This window comes from Cuculus canorus, chromosome 5 (assembly GCF_017976375.1).
Source record: "Cuculus canorus isolate bCucCan1 chromosome 5, bCucCan1.pri, whole genome shotgun sequence".
Taxonomy (NCBI): Eukaryota; Metazoa; Chordata; class Aves; order Cuculiformes; family Cuculidae; genus Cuculus; species Cuculus canorus.
Window position 1 is genome coordinate 50,047,968 of NC_071405.1, and position 12,684 is coordinate 50,060,651.

Sequence of the window (12,684 nt, forward strand, 5' to 3'; positions counted from 1 at the left end):
CCGCTGCCTCCTCCTCCCTTTTGCTTTCGCTTTCCCCGAGGTGGCCCCCGGGAAGCGGAGCGGGGGCGGGGAGGATGGGGGATGAGTTGTCACTGGGTGCGAGTGACACATTCCGCGAGGCGACCCCCCGAGACGCACCGGGCGTCGCGAAAATCAAGTTCTTCGGGGCGCAGGGGGATCCCCCCCCGAGTCACCATGCTTCGAGTCTCGCGTGTTACACCCTCCTACACATCCTGAATTCGCCGTGGGTCAGCGCTTTGCTCGCTGAGCTGCATGCTTAATCGGGCTGGCTTAAGCCCCAGGTTGCTGAGATACCCCAGCCCCCATCCCCCCCCCCGTTTGCTGAATGAGCTTTCAGCAAAATCACACCCCCACCTCGGCACTTTTTCCCTCTGAACTCCCACACTTTACCTAAAATGTAACCCCTGCTGGGCTGCGGCATGTGGTGTAATCATAGACCCACAGAATGGTAGAATAGTTTGGGTTGGAAGGGAACTCAAAGATCATTTAGTTCCAACCCCCCTGCCATGGGCAGGGACACCTCCCACCAGATCAGGCTGCCCAAGGGACCATCCAACCTGGCCTTGAACACCTCCAGGGATGGGGCAGTGCCTCATCACCCTCACAGCGAAGAAATTCCTCCTTATGTCTAGTCTAAATCTGCCTCTCTCCAGTTTATACCCATTGCCCCTAGTCCTATCACTACAAGTCTTTGTAAAAAGTCCCTCCCCAGCTTTCCTGTAGCCCCTTCAGGTACCAGAAGGTCACTAAAAGATCTCCTCTGAGCCTTCTCTTCTCCAGGCTGAGCTCCTAGGCCAACTCTCTCAGCCTGTCCTTGTATGGGAGGTGCTCCAGCCCTCTGGTCATCTTTGTAGCACTCCTCTGGACCCATTCCAACAGCTCCATATCCTTCTTATGTTGAGGATTCTAGAACTGGACACAATACTCCAGATGACATCTCACAAGAGAGGAATAGAGGGACAGAATTCCTTCCCTCTACCTGCTGGCCACGCTTCTTTAAATGCAGCCCAGGATACGGTTGGCCTTCTGGGCTGCGAGCGCACATTGCTGGCTCATGTCGAGCTTCTCATCAACCAGCACCCCCAAGTCCTTCTCCGCAGGGCTGCTATTAAGACCTTTGGAGGAGGAAAGACATCCTGCTGTAGGGCTACATCAGCTGAGATGATTAGTGAAATTAATAATTTTGGAACCAAATGCTAATGTCCTCAACTGAGTTTTTGCTCATTTATCTCATTGTTTCCTTGTACTCAACCATCTGTCTCTCGCCATCTGTTCTGTCTTGCCTGGTGCTTGGGCTGCAAGCTCCTTGCAAAAGGGACTGTGCTCCCTCAACACGTAAGCAACACAGCCCAGGCCATGGCACGGGCTCCTGGGCCCTGCGATACTGCAAATAATTTGTTTACCTGTCTCCGTTCCTTTCAGTTATTCAGTTGCAGCTGACTGTTTACCTGCCTGACCTCGCAGTTAGTCTTTGAAAAACTCTGTTTCAACAGGCACTACACAATGTGCATTTTCCTGGGGCAAGTGCCGTGCAGCTCACAAAACCCACAATTTGCAAATGCCCAGGAGCACAGCAAACTTCATAAGGAAAAGTTCAGATATCTTCAGATGCTTTTCTAGGATTAGGCGGTGTCTAACCAGGAATTTGGACAATCTGAATTTCCAGCTTAAATGGCTGAGTCTTGTGGTTGGTTTAGTTCTCTGTGTAGAAGCAGTTGTGGGAGTTCTCTCAGGGAGCTGCCAAGGTGTGTAAGCGGAGGTGGGTGAGGCAGGGGTGACAGCTACCACCAAATTATGTAAAAATACTAGCAATAAAGTTCCAAAGAAGAAGGTTGGCAGTGCAGTTTTTCACCAACAGAGAGAAAGCCACAGCGCTGTATGTGGGTATTCCTTCATGGTAGTCTGGAATAGTTTAAGTTCTTTCTGAAAGAAGATACAGAATCACTGCTTTTATTATTAACTTTGTAATTAGTTTCAAATTTTATAGTGCAGAAAGGCAGTCTCAAAGTATGAAGACTGATTAGGCCTAATACATACCTAAAGTCATAACAGCTACATCAAAGGCATGATTTTTTAATTGGTGACTTTATGAGAAAACTCACAATGATAAGTTTATAGATAATAGCACAAAACGCAGGGGCCAGTTTTAAATGAGTATCCAAGATTACATGCAGATTGGACCCAGTTTATGTGATTTAAGTAATTTATTTTATGTAGCTGTGGCAGCTTCCATCTGTAGACAAGCAAGACAGGAAAAGCATTTATTCAAAGGAGAGGTCAAGTACAAGCTTTCACAGGCCAAACAGGAACCCTTTGGGAGCCTTGCTGCACGTAGAAGGACAGTTCGGTTTTTTGCTGTTGCTCTGTCTGCCACCTCTGCAATTACAGGATTACGTGTGGTCTATGGTTAGAAAACCTTATTTAAAACATCTCAAAGTGTTTCAACACTAGCTGGAGAATAAAGAAATTCTTCAGTCAGTCGATTATCACCATGTTTTCTTGTAAGCGTGCATGTGTTTTAACAGGAGGAATGGAGCTAGCAACCTGGTGAAGTGGGAATGACTTGTACTTTCCAAGTCATTGTGAAATGTGAAATTCTGCATTCCTGATAGCAAAGGGCTGTCAGCATCCATTAATGCCGCTTGGCAAGAGCTAGATCCGATAAGATACAGATATGCATATCCGTGTTTTACTGATGGGTAAACCGATGTACAGACAGTAAAGGCGTTGACTACAGACATATAGTGAGTCAGGGGCAGAAACAGGCACTTCAGATTTGCTGTCTGCCACTGTAACCGCCAGATCACGTTCCCACCTCCAGGGGTAAGAAGTTTTGTTTATCACAGTCATTCTGATTCATACTGGTATTGCTTCTCACTGTCTGGGTTTCACATTTCACACACTCCTGTTACAGAAAAAGCTTTCTGCCTTTATTTATACTGGCAAAAAAACAAGGCTATTTCTCTCCTATGAACTCCCTTTCCAGACACAGTTGTCATTAATATATTGCTTATTTTTACTTCCTTTCAGTTTGCATCCCCAAGGGTGTCTAAGCCTTGACAATAGAAAGGCAAAGATGCTACGGACACTTCTACAGATCTGAAAGGTATAACGTGGACAAGAGTCTGGAGGGGAGTCTTGGGTTTAACTTGGCCTGCTTAGCGCATATAAAATACTTCATTGCCTACATGAGACTTCTCAGAGGGCTTGGAGCATGACAGCTGAGAAACACCATGTCCTTCAGTTCCAACCAGAGCATGACCTAAGAAGACCTGAAATCTAATTTAGAGTTGTGATTTGCATGTCTCTCTTGAATGCAACAGATAGAAGCAAGATAACGTTTGTAAGAAGTTATAATATCTCTTTCAGGATGTAACAGGAGAAGTAAAAAAAAAAAAGGGGTAACTTTTCATCCAGGAAGGCTCTTTGTCAGAACTTTAAGGGAGGTACAGGAAGCTGGTCGGGCCTCAGAGAAGTTCCCACCTCGCCCCCAGGTCTTTCATGACTAAGACGAAGGTTCCCCCCAGTGTCTGAAATGAAGATTACAGCTCCACCTGGAAAACGAAGGAGGAAAGCGACGGATGAGCTGACTTCTCATCAGGAGTGGTGTTCTCCTCCCTCCTCCAGGGTCAATGGACAACAAGAAGGGGGCCAGCGGGGTATACCCCCTCCTACTGCAAGGGTTTAATCCTATTTTGCTTTGCAATCTGCTTTCTTGGATAGATAAACTAAGATGGAAAGCAAATCTAATGATTTGCAACCCCAGTTTAGTTATTGAAGAAAACTCCTTGTGCCTTTAGCAATGGTGGAAACACCAAGTGCCAGATATTAGCTCAGCACATGGATATGGCAGCATTAACTTTTGCAGTAGGATCCTGCATACTTTCTTCTGCGCAGAGAAAGTGAGAGCAGAGCAGGTTCTGGGCTGGCTGGCTGTCAAGCCTGGTGGAGCTGGGAGGGTAGCAGTGGCAGTGAGGGCAGAATGGCTTTGTCGGCTTGTCACCCACTGACTGACAGGCTGGGGACCCCAGCTGGGTGTTTTAGTTGCTGCCTTTGCTGCTCACTAGGCTAAGCGAGCAGGTTAGTGCACGTTACAGTAACACCCTCTCTTTGTCATGCAAACAGAACCAGGTCAAATGTTCCATGTGCATAGCCACTGCATGCAAGAGCTGAAGGAGACTCCAAACCCAGGTTATATGACATGAAAGCAATTGCTGCAATAAATGGGAGCTCTTTATTTTTCAAATTAATTTTTGTAGGCTATTTGCCAAATTCCTCTATTACTCTTTTGATGTAAACTCTGGACACCTGCTCAACGAGTGCCGTATGAAAAAGCATTTAGAAATCTGCTTTGACCTAAGAAGTAGAGTAGCTGTAGCTCAGCCAGCAGTTTTTAAAATCATACTGAGGCTGGATTATTAAGATATGAAATGACTAAAAAAATAATTCCCCTGCTCTTGATCATCTCTGGCCCAGAATCTGTGGGTCAGCAAGTATAGAAATCACCTTTAGTATTCCCAGCCCTGCCCTGCTGTCAGCTCGGCTGCTTGTACCTTATAGCACTGCTCCTGAGCAGTATTACTGCAGAGTTTGTAGAAAGCTCATGACCTGAAAGACGAATCCAAAGCTGCTAGGTAAGCACAGGAAAGATTCTGTTGGCTTTAAGCAGTGGAATAAAGTTGAGTGCAGATTCCAAGGATATGAGAGGTGACTTAGCAGAAGATACTGGGATTTGAACAGAACCTCAGCCTGGAGGGATATGTAGTGTGTTGGTGGAAGTGAGAATGGTTGTATAGATCTCAGCGTATGGACCAGATGAACCTGCAGGAAAGAGGCAATAAACTATGAAGGTCCCATCATGACTGGAATTAAAATTACATTTCCAAGTTATACTGAACAAAAGTACCTGGAACTACTTAACTCCCTCACACACCCAGACACCTGTGCGTGTGTCTGTGCATATGTGTGTGTGACGGAGAACCAGTAGGGGAGGCAGTATACCTCAAGCACAGTCAAATGCCAATTCTCCCTGGGGAAAGGGGTTGCAAGGGTTTGAGATCGTACAGTGACAGCCATGAAACTGAGAAAAGACATAAGGGTGAGGCTGGTAGGAGGAAGGAGGGTACACAGCACCCCGCTAGCAAAATGACTCACAGTGGTCTGCTGAAATATAGAGCACAGAGTTACTCCGTAGGGAAGGGTAAGGAAGTACTATGGAAAGTAAGAGCTACACAGGAGGTGAAGGAAGAGGAAGTCACAAGTGAGTGGAAAACACCTGGAAAGAAGAACAATTTTCTCCCATATCTGCCCTATCTCTTGCTGCAGACAGTTGCTAGTCTTCCTTATGAAAGGGGAAGTGTAAGGCCTTTCCTTCCCACTTCCCTCTCAGCCTGTCATCTCTACTTTTCTCCCCAGCATTCTTACTACTGGCCTGGGGGCCAACATATCCAGGAAAGCGAAGAAAATGGGGGAAGACGAGAGGTCCAGGATGTGCTACTCCATGATGGGGAGCATGTGTTGAAAGGAGCAGCCAGGTAGTAGCATCGCTGACTGCAGACTCATTCGTTTGACCTGTGAATTATGTGCTCCCTCCCCAAAGTAGGTGCAGATTTGCAGAAGAGCATCTGAGACACTCTCGTGGTTTCTGCTAGAGTTTTACCCGTTCTCAGCTTAAATAAAAGATTCATCTTCCACAACTGTCATGTTAGCAGAAAATTCAGAGAAATGTCGTAACAAAGTAAGACTAAGTTTTGTTGTCATGTGTTTGAGTTTATTACAGGTAGCATTTCACCCTAACAACCATGTTTCTCATAGTTGCCCGTAAGCTGACTGTGAGAGTTTCAGTATGATTTGGCTTAAAGATAATTACTCTAGTGATACCACTTATTAGCTTTACACTTTAAGTAAGAAGAGTTGTTTTATTTTGGCTATCCGTTTACAGCCTCCTCAGAACATTGGGACATATTTGACTGTGCTTACAGTACTGCTCACATGAAATTCTGTGAATTTGCTCCTGTTTTATAACAGAATAAAAAAGAGCAGGATATGTCTCATGGATACAGGCTAGAAATTTAATTTCACTGGTTTAGCCTGTAAGCCAGGGGTGTGCTTAACAAATCGAGGCTCTTCCCTATCAAAATTGATCAAAGGACATCACAGCAAGAGGCTGTTCCGCTTTTAACACTTTGAAAAGTATAAATCATAAAAAAACCCCTCCAGATTATGGAGAAAAGTGGAAATCTGAAATCACTAGTTTAGATTTTAACAGAGATTAAAGTAGACTCAAATTTTTTCCACGGAAAGCATCACACTAGCAGTATTTATTACAACAGTGAAGCTGAATTGAAATAACCCCTTTTAATGAAGGATATTACTACACAAATATTGTCAAAAGTTTATATCCCAACTGTTACAGGCTTTTATTTCCCTTTTCAAGAGGGAAATTTCTGGAAACCTATTAAAACTTCTTATTGAGCAATTTATTAACTGGGGGAGGGAGAAGTTTAGTACATTAAAGATCAATTTGTCCATACAATTTGCTTTGCCAAATTGTTTGACAATGCTGAACTAAAAATCAAATACATCCTGAAAAGTCCTAAATACACTCTAATGATTTTACTGATGCTGTATGAGTGTATTTTAAGGAAAAGTTAAGCAGGAGTAATTGCTAAGCAATGAGCAAGCAGCTGTGTTTTAATATAAAGATCTTGTTTGTGCTTATGCTAAATTACTCATGCTTTCTATTTTTTTTAGCATTTTTTAGCATATATAGGTGCTCTTTGGCATGACCTAATTGCAAATTAGTGCCAATCTGTCTATAATAATTTTCACTTTTTCCTGTATATTCCCAGCATACTGTTGGCATAAATATTTGCCCAGATCTGTAGGACAGATCACAGTAGGATGAGGAACCTAACAGGCATTTTTATTCACAGAGATGATTATTTGTCCTGTGTATCAATTGGAATATAGAATAAAAATAGAAATAGAAGGTAGAATAAAAATTAAAATAATTTGCAAAAATATTCAGGAAGTATTTCCTCTTAGTTTTTTTGTGGCTGCTGTAAAATTCAAATGTAAAATTGCATGCTTTTTATTTATTTGCATGTGAGTTCTGACACAAGCTTTCTTTACTTGAAGTCATAGGAACAAATTCAGCACTAATATAAGTATATGGTTATTGCCACTGTCTTCATGCTTATTGTCTTCTTTTAGACTAGAGAAGAGGAGGCTGAGTGGAGACCTTATCACTGTCTACAACTATCTGAAAGGAGATTGTAGAGAGGTGGGTGTTGATCTCTTCTCCCAAATGATAGGTGATAGGATGAGAAGGAATAGCCTCAAGTTGCACCAAAGGAGGTTCGGATTGCACATAAGGAAAAATTTCTTCACCAAAAGGGTTATCAGGCACTGGAATAGGCTGCTCAGGGAGGCAAGTGAGTCACTATCCCAGGAGGTATTTAAAAGATGAGTAGATGAAGTGGTTAGGGATATGATTTAGTAGTGGACAGGTACGGTTAGGCTTGATGATCTCAAAGGTCTTTTCTTTCTGGTTCCATGATTTGATGATTCAAAGGGGTTTCACTACCTGTGTCTGGCCTATTTTGAAGCAGAGAGTGTTGCAGAGGCACATATCATGTAACAACTTCCTCCAGTGGCTCATAAACATGTCAGGGAAGAATGACCTATGAAAATCACAAAATAAAATATAGCATGAGACAAACATTTTGAGCCTCACTGCTGCCTTAAGCAAGGCCAAATGCTGTGTCCTGCACTTGGGGCACAACAACCCTATGCAATGCTACAGGCTAGGGGAAGAGTGGCTACAAAGCTGCCCAGAGGAGAAGGACCTGGGGGTCTTGGTTGACAGCGTTCTGAACATAAGCCAGCAGTGTGCCCAGGTGGCCAAGGAAGCCAATGGCATCTTGTCTTGTATCAGAAATGGTGTGACCAGCAAGTCCAGGGAGGTTATTCTGCACTATACTTGGTGCTGGTGAGACAGCACCTCGAATATTGTGTTCAGTTCTGGGCCCCTCACCACGAGAAGGATGTTGAGGCTCTGGCACGTGTCCAGAGAAAAGCAACAAAACTGGGGAAGGGGCTGGAGAACAAGTCTTACAAGGAGCGGCTGAGAGAGCTGGGGTTGCTTAGCCTGGAGAAGAGGAGGCTGAGGGGAGACCTTATTGCTCTCTACAACTACCTGAAAGGAGGTTGTAGAGAGGAGAGTGCTGGCCACTTCTCCTAAGTGACAGGTGATAGGACAAGGGGGAATGGCCTCAAGATACCCCAGGGGAAGTTCAGAACTGGACATCAGGAAAAGATTTTTCATAGAAAGGGTCATCGGGCACTGGCAGAGGCTGCCCAGGGAGGTGGTTGAGTCCCCATCCCTGGAGGTATTTAAAAGACAGGTAGACCACGTGCTCAGGGACATGGTTTAGTGGCAGATAGGAACGATTGGACTCGATGATCCAAGAGGTCTTTTCCAACCTGGTGATTCTGTGATTCTGTGACTGTGCCTTAGGGTCGCATCTCTCCACGCGAGTTGCCCGTGGCCTCGCCCCCAGGCTGACGGGGCAAAGCGCGGGGCCGCGTTTCAGTACCGCGGACAGCTCACGGCCACGCGGTCCCCCTCTCTCTGGCTGAGCCAACTTTTGTGCTTCCGTCCAAGCTATGGACAACTCGCTTTGGTAGTGCAGCTCACTGTAAGGATATCGGTGCCGAAACAATGGTTAAAGCCAAAACAAAGCTTAGTGTTTGTACTGACTTGCATTAGTGGTTCTGTCTTCAAAACAGAGAACCTGTATTCTGTCGTCATCAAGAAGTCCTCAAAACTATCGTTCACAGTAATGCCTCTACACGGTGCCTGATAAGATTTAAAGGCCAGGTTGGATCAGGCTTTGGGCAGCCTGATCTAGTGGGACGTGCCCATCGCACGGGGGTTGGAACTAAATGATCTTTGAGGTCCCTTCCAACCCAAACTATGCTATAATTCTATGATTCTATGATAACCATTGATGCTGTGTAATCAGTCTCAATGGACAGCCTATAGCATTAAATGTTGCAAGAGTAAAACAGTATAAAAGTAAATAAAATAATATGTAAAAATATGCTTCAGGTCCAGTTCTTCCAAGTTTTGTCTGTGGTAATGTCCATGTAGTTTTAATTATCTTATTTTTCATATTATTTTGAAAGTAAAATGGGCAGTAGCGGTAGAGTGAATGGAATCTCTGACTTTTACATTAAAGAAATATAAACTTCCAATTTCCATGGGAGTAAATTGATGATGGGGACCATAAGAAGATCTCCTTTCCCTAGGGCCCTGGATCTGTCTTTTTCACTTTTTTTTTTCCTCAGATCAGAAAGTAAATTTCTTTATCATCTTCTTCAACCTAGTGGATAAATTCTCATATTTCCTACACTATTGTTCCGATGTGTTTCTTAAAATCTGTACATAAAGAAACTATGCAGGATCCTGCTGCAAAAGTTAATGCTGTCATATCCATGTGCTGAGCTAACATCTGGCACCTGTCTTTGGTGTTTCCACTGTTGCTGAAGGCACAGAGTTTTCTTCAGTAATAAAACTGGGATTGCAAATCATTAGTTTTGGTTTCCATCTCTCTTTATCTTTCCAAGAAAGCAGATTGCAAAGGATTACATCGCTACAGTAGGAGGGGCTGTACCCCTTTGGTCCCCTTCTTGTTGTCGATTGACCCAGGATGGGGCACGATAACAGCTGTCAATGAAGACTGAGGCAAAATAGTTGTTGAGTACCTCAGCTTTCTCCTTGTTTGTTGATATGAGGTCACTGTTTTCATCCACCAGTGGCGGTACGCTTTCTTTAACCTTCCTTTTATGGTAGAAGCCCTTCTTGTCAGTCTTTGCTTCCCTTGCCAAGCTGAGCTCCAGCTGTGCATTGGCCTTCCTGACCCCATCCCTTCACAACCAGGCAGAGTCTCTGTACTCTTACCAGGTTCCCTGTCCCCGTTTGCTCTGCCTGTGCAGTTCCCTCTTGCTCTTCAGTTTGACCAGCAAGTCTCGACTCAACCACACCGGTCTCTTCCCTTCCCTACATGATTTCCTACATTTTGGGGACTGAGCACTCTTGTGCTTTATTTAAAGCATCCTTAAATATTTTCCAGCTCTGTTCTGCCCTTGTCCCTGAGGACCATATCCCAGGGGTTCCTACTGACTCACTCCTTGAAGAGCTGGTATTTTACTTTCCTGAAATTTAGGGTCCTGACTATACTCCTCACCCGTCCCATATCCCTCAGGGCCTTGAACTCCACCAATGCATGATCACTGCAGCCCAGGCTGCCTCTGATCTTGACATCACTGATGAGCTCACTTGCATTGGTGGCTGTAAGGTCCACTATTGCTTTCCCTCAGTTCAGGGTGTCTGTTACTTTAGTTAAGAAATTGTCTTCGAGGCACTCTAGGAGTCTCTTGGAAAGAGAGGAAATAATCAAAGGGAGAGAAGGAGAGAAGCAGAGGGAGAAGAAGAATAGTCATGAGAGTCTTGAGATGCAAGACTTCAGGTCAAAGAATTGAAACACGGCAATTATCAAGGACTACCTTTCTTCGGGTAGTCTTCTCTTCTCTTCCTTAGCTCGCACTTCACCACCAGGTGGCCCCATATGAACTTGGATGAATGATTGGCTTCAAAGACATATGGCAATTAAATCTGTCTAATTTACAAGGGTGTTAGCTGCCAAGAGAAAAAAAAAAAAAAAAAAGAAAGAAACGTCCAAAAGTCTGGCTGTCTGATCCTGGAGAGTCTGAACAGCTCCAGGTTCAAAAGCTTGGACCACATCTTGAGTCCTGGGATGTTTGGATGCAGTATCGTGGTTCAATCTTAAGAAAACAAGAGGTGATGCACTAGTACAAGGGTGACATTGAATTCATAATTCAAATGGGAATTTAATAGGTAATACACTTGAGCTCATGCTTCGAATCTATGCAGCCCTTGTAAAGTCGCAGGATTGCACCCAGCTTTGGGCGTCATGCTTAAGTGGAGATTACCTGGACCTGGAGAGAATTCAGAGAAGAGCACCGAAGATGAACAAAAGTTCTGCAAAACATAAACAGTGCGCAAAGCCTGAAAAAGATTACTTGCTAAGCTGTTTGATGAAGAGCACTGTTGGCCAATTGCAGGCAACAGCTGCACTGTGGGCAGAGTCCTGAGTTAAAAACAGGAAGTTTAGCAGGGAACTATGGCTATGGTGCCATGAGCCAGCAAATGACAGGTAACAAGACCTGGAACAGACAATCTCTTGAAGACCCCTTCAGGTTCATTTTCTAAGATGTGTAGGCGACTTTTTTGCAAAGGAATTATCAATTACACATTTCAGTGGAAAAGCACTGCGTGCTAATTTCAATACCTGCAGGAATTCCACCAAAAACTTTCCTAGAAAAGGTGGAGTACAGTGTATCTGGCATCCCAGGCCTTTTAACAGGGGTAGGTCAGATGAATATAAGCTTAGTTACAGAGCAGAATTTAAGAGACGGGTCTTTCATGAATTGATGCTTATTGTGATCAGCCCCCCTTCAAAGTACAGCAGTGTTGGACTGCAGTCCCCAGGCTTCTTGTTCCAAACACTTCATTTTTGTTCCTCAGTGGTGTCCCAAAGTTTCTTGCACACTTCAGTATGAGGATTCAACTTGGATTTCCCAGTTCTCCTCTTCCAGGTGGAAGGTGTTGTGGAGACTTCTACTACCTCTTCATTTCTCAAGGAAAGGGAAATACCTTTGTTATACTTAGTAGGTAGGCACTAGAGATCAAAAGCACAGTTCTTCTTAATCTCTTATTTCTGATGTTGGAGCCAAGCATTTCATGAATATATTCTCATAGGTTCTTGAATTACTGCTGTGGTACTTTCCAAGATCTGTTTTCTCTTCAGCCTATGACCACTTGAAATCTCTAGGCTGGACAAGTCTAAGTTTGCAGCCCTTGAAAAATTCTTGCTGGTCAGTGAGCATAGGACACATCTGTCCCACAGATAAAAGACTGATTTTCCCAAAACTCAACAGCCACATCAACCAAACAATAGTTTTCTTTTCAGATTAGAGCATTAGGCCTAGAAGTGAAAATTTTGATCTAGAGTCTTCTTTCATCTTAATTCAAATGTGGAAAGCACTCCACATATATAGCTGTAGCATAGGTCATGTTCACTCCTTTGACAAGTTGCTGTAATGCTGTGTAGGCATCCAAATCAGTTTACTAATGCGTACCTGTATCAAAAAGTGTTGCCATGCTTTTCATGTGTCACCCACCCACGGAATTTCCCATGGAAGCCTCCATAGTTAGACAGGAATGTGAAGCAGAGCAGTACAGACCTGTAAAATAGTACTATTAACCGAAGTTTACATCCCTTCCTTGTTTTCAGATAGAGACACACACTGGCTATGCTTTATCCTGAGGAAGAGAGCAGGGAATACTCATTGATGTATGGATTTGCTTATATATTTTTACCTTTCAGACACCACAAGATCATTATAGTCAATGTAGGCACTTCCTCCTTAAAGATGTTAGTTGTTAGTGCAGAGTGTTGAGTGTGTCCAACTTATGGGCCCCTTTTAAGTAGATCTTTTCCTTACAGTGCTGTCACATCTCACCTTGTAGTAATAACTCACTCACGGAGCAAGTGCTTGAACAGCTTTCTCATG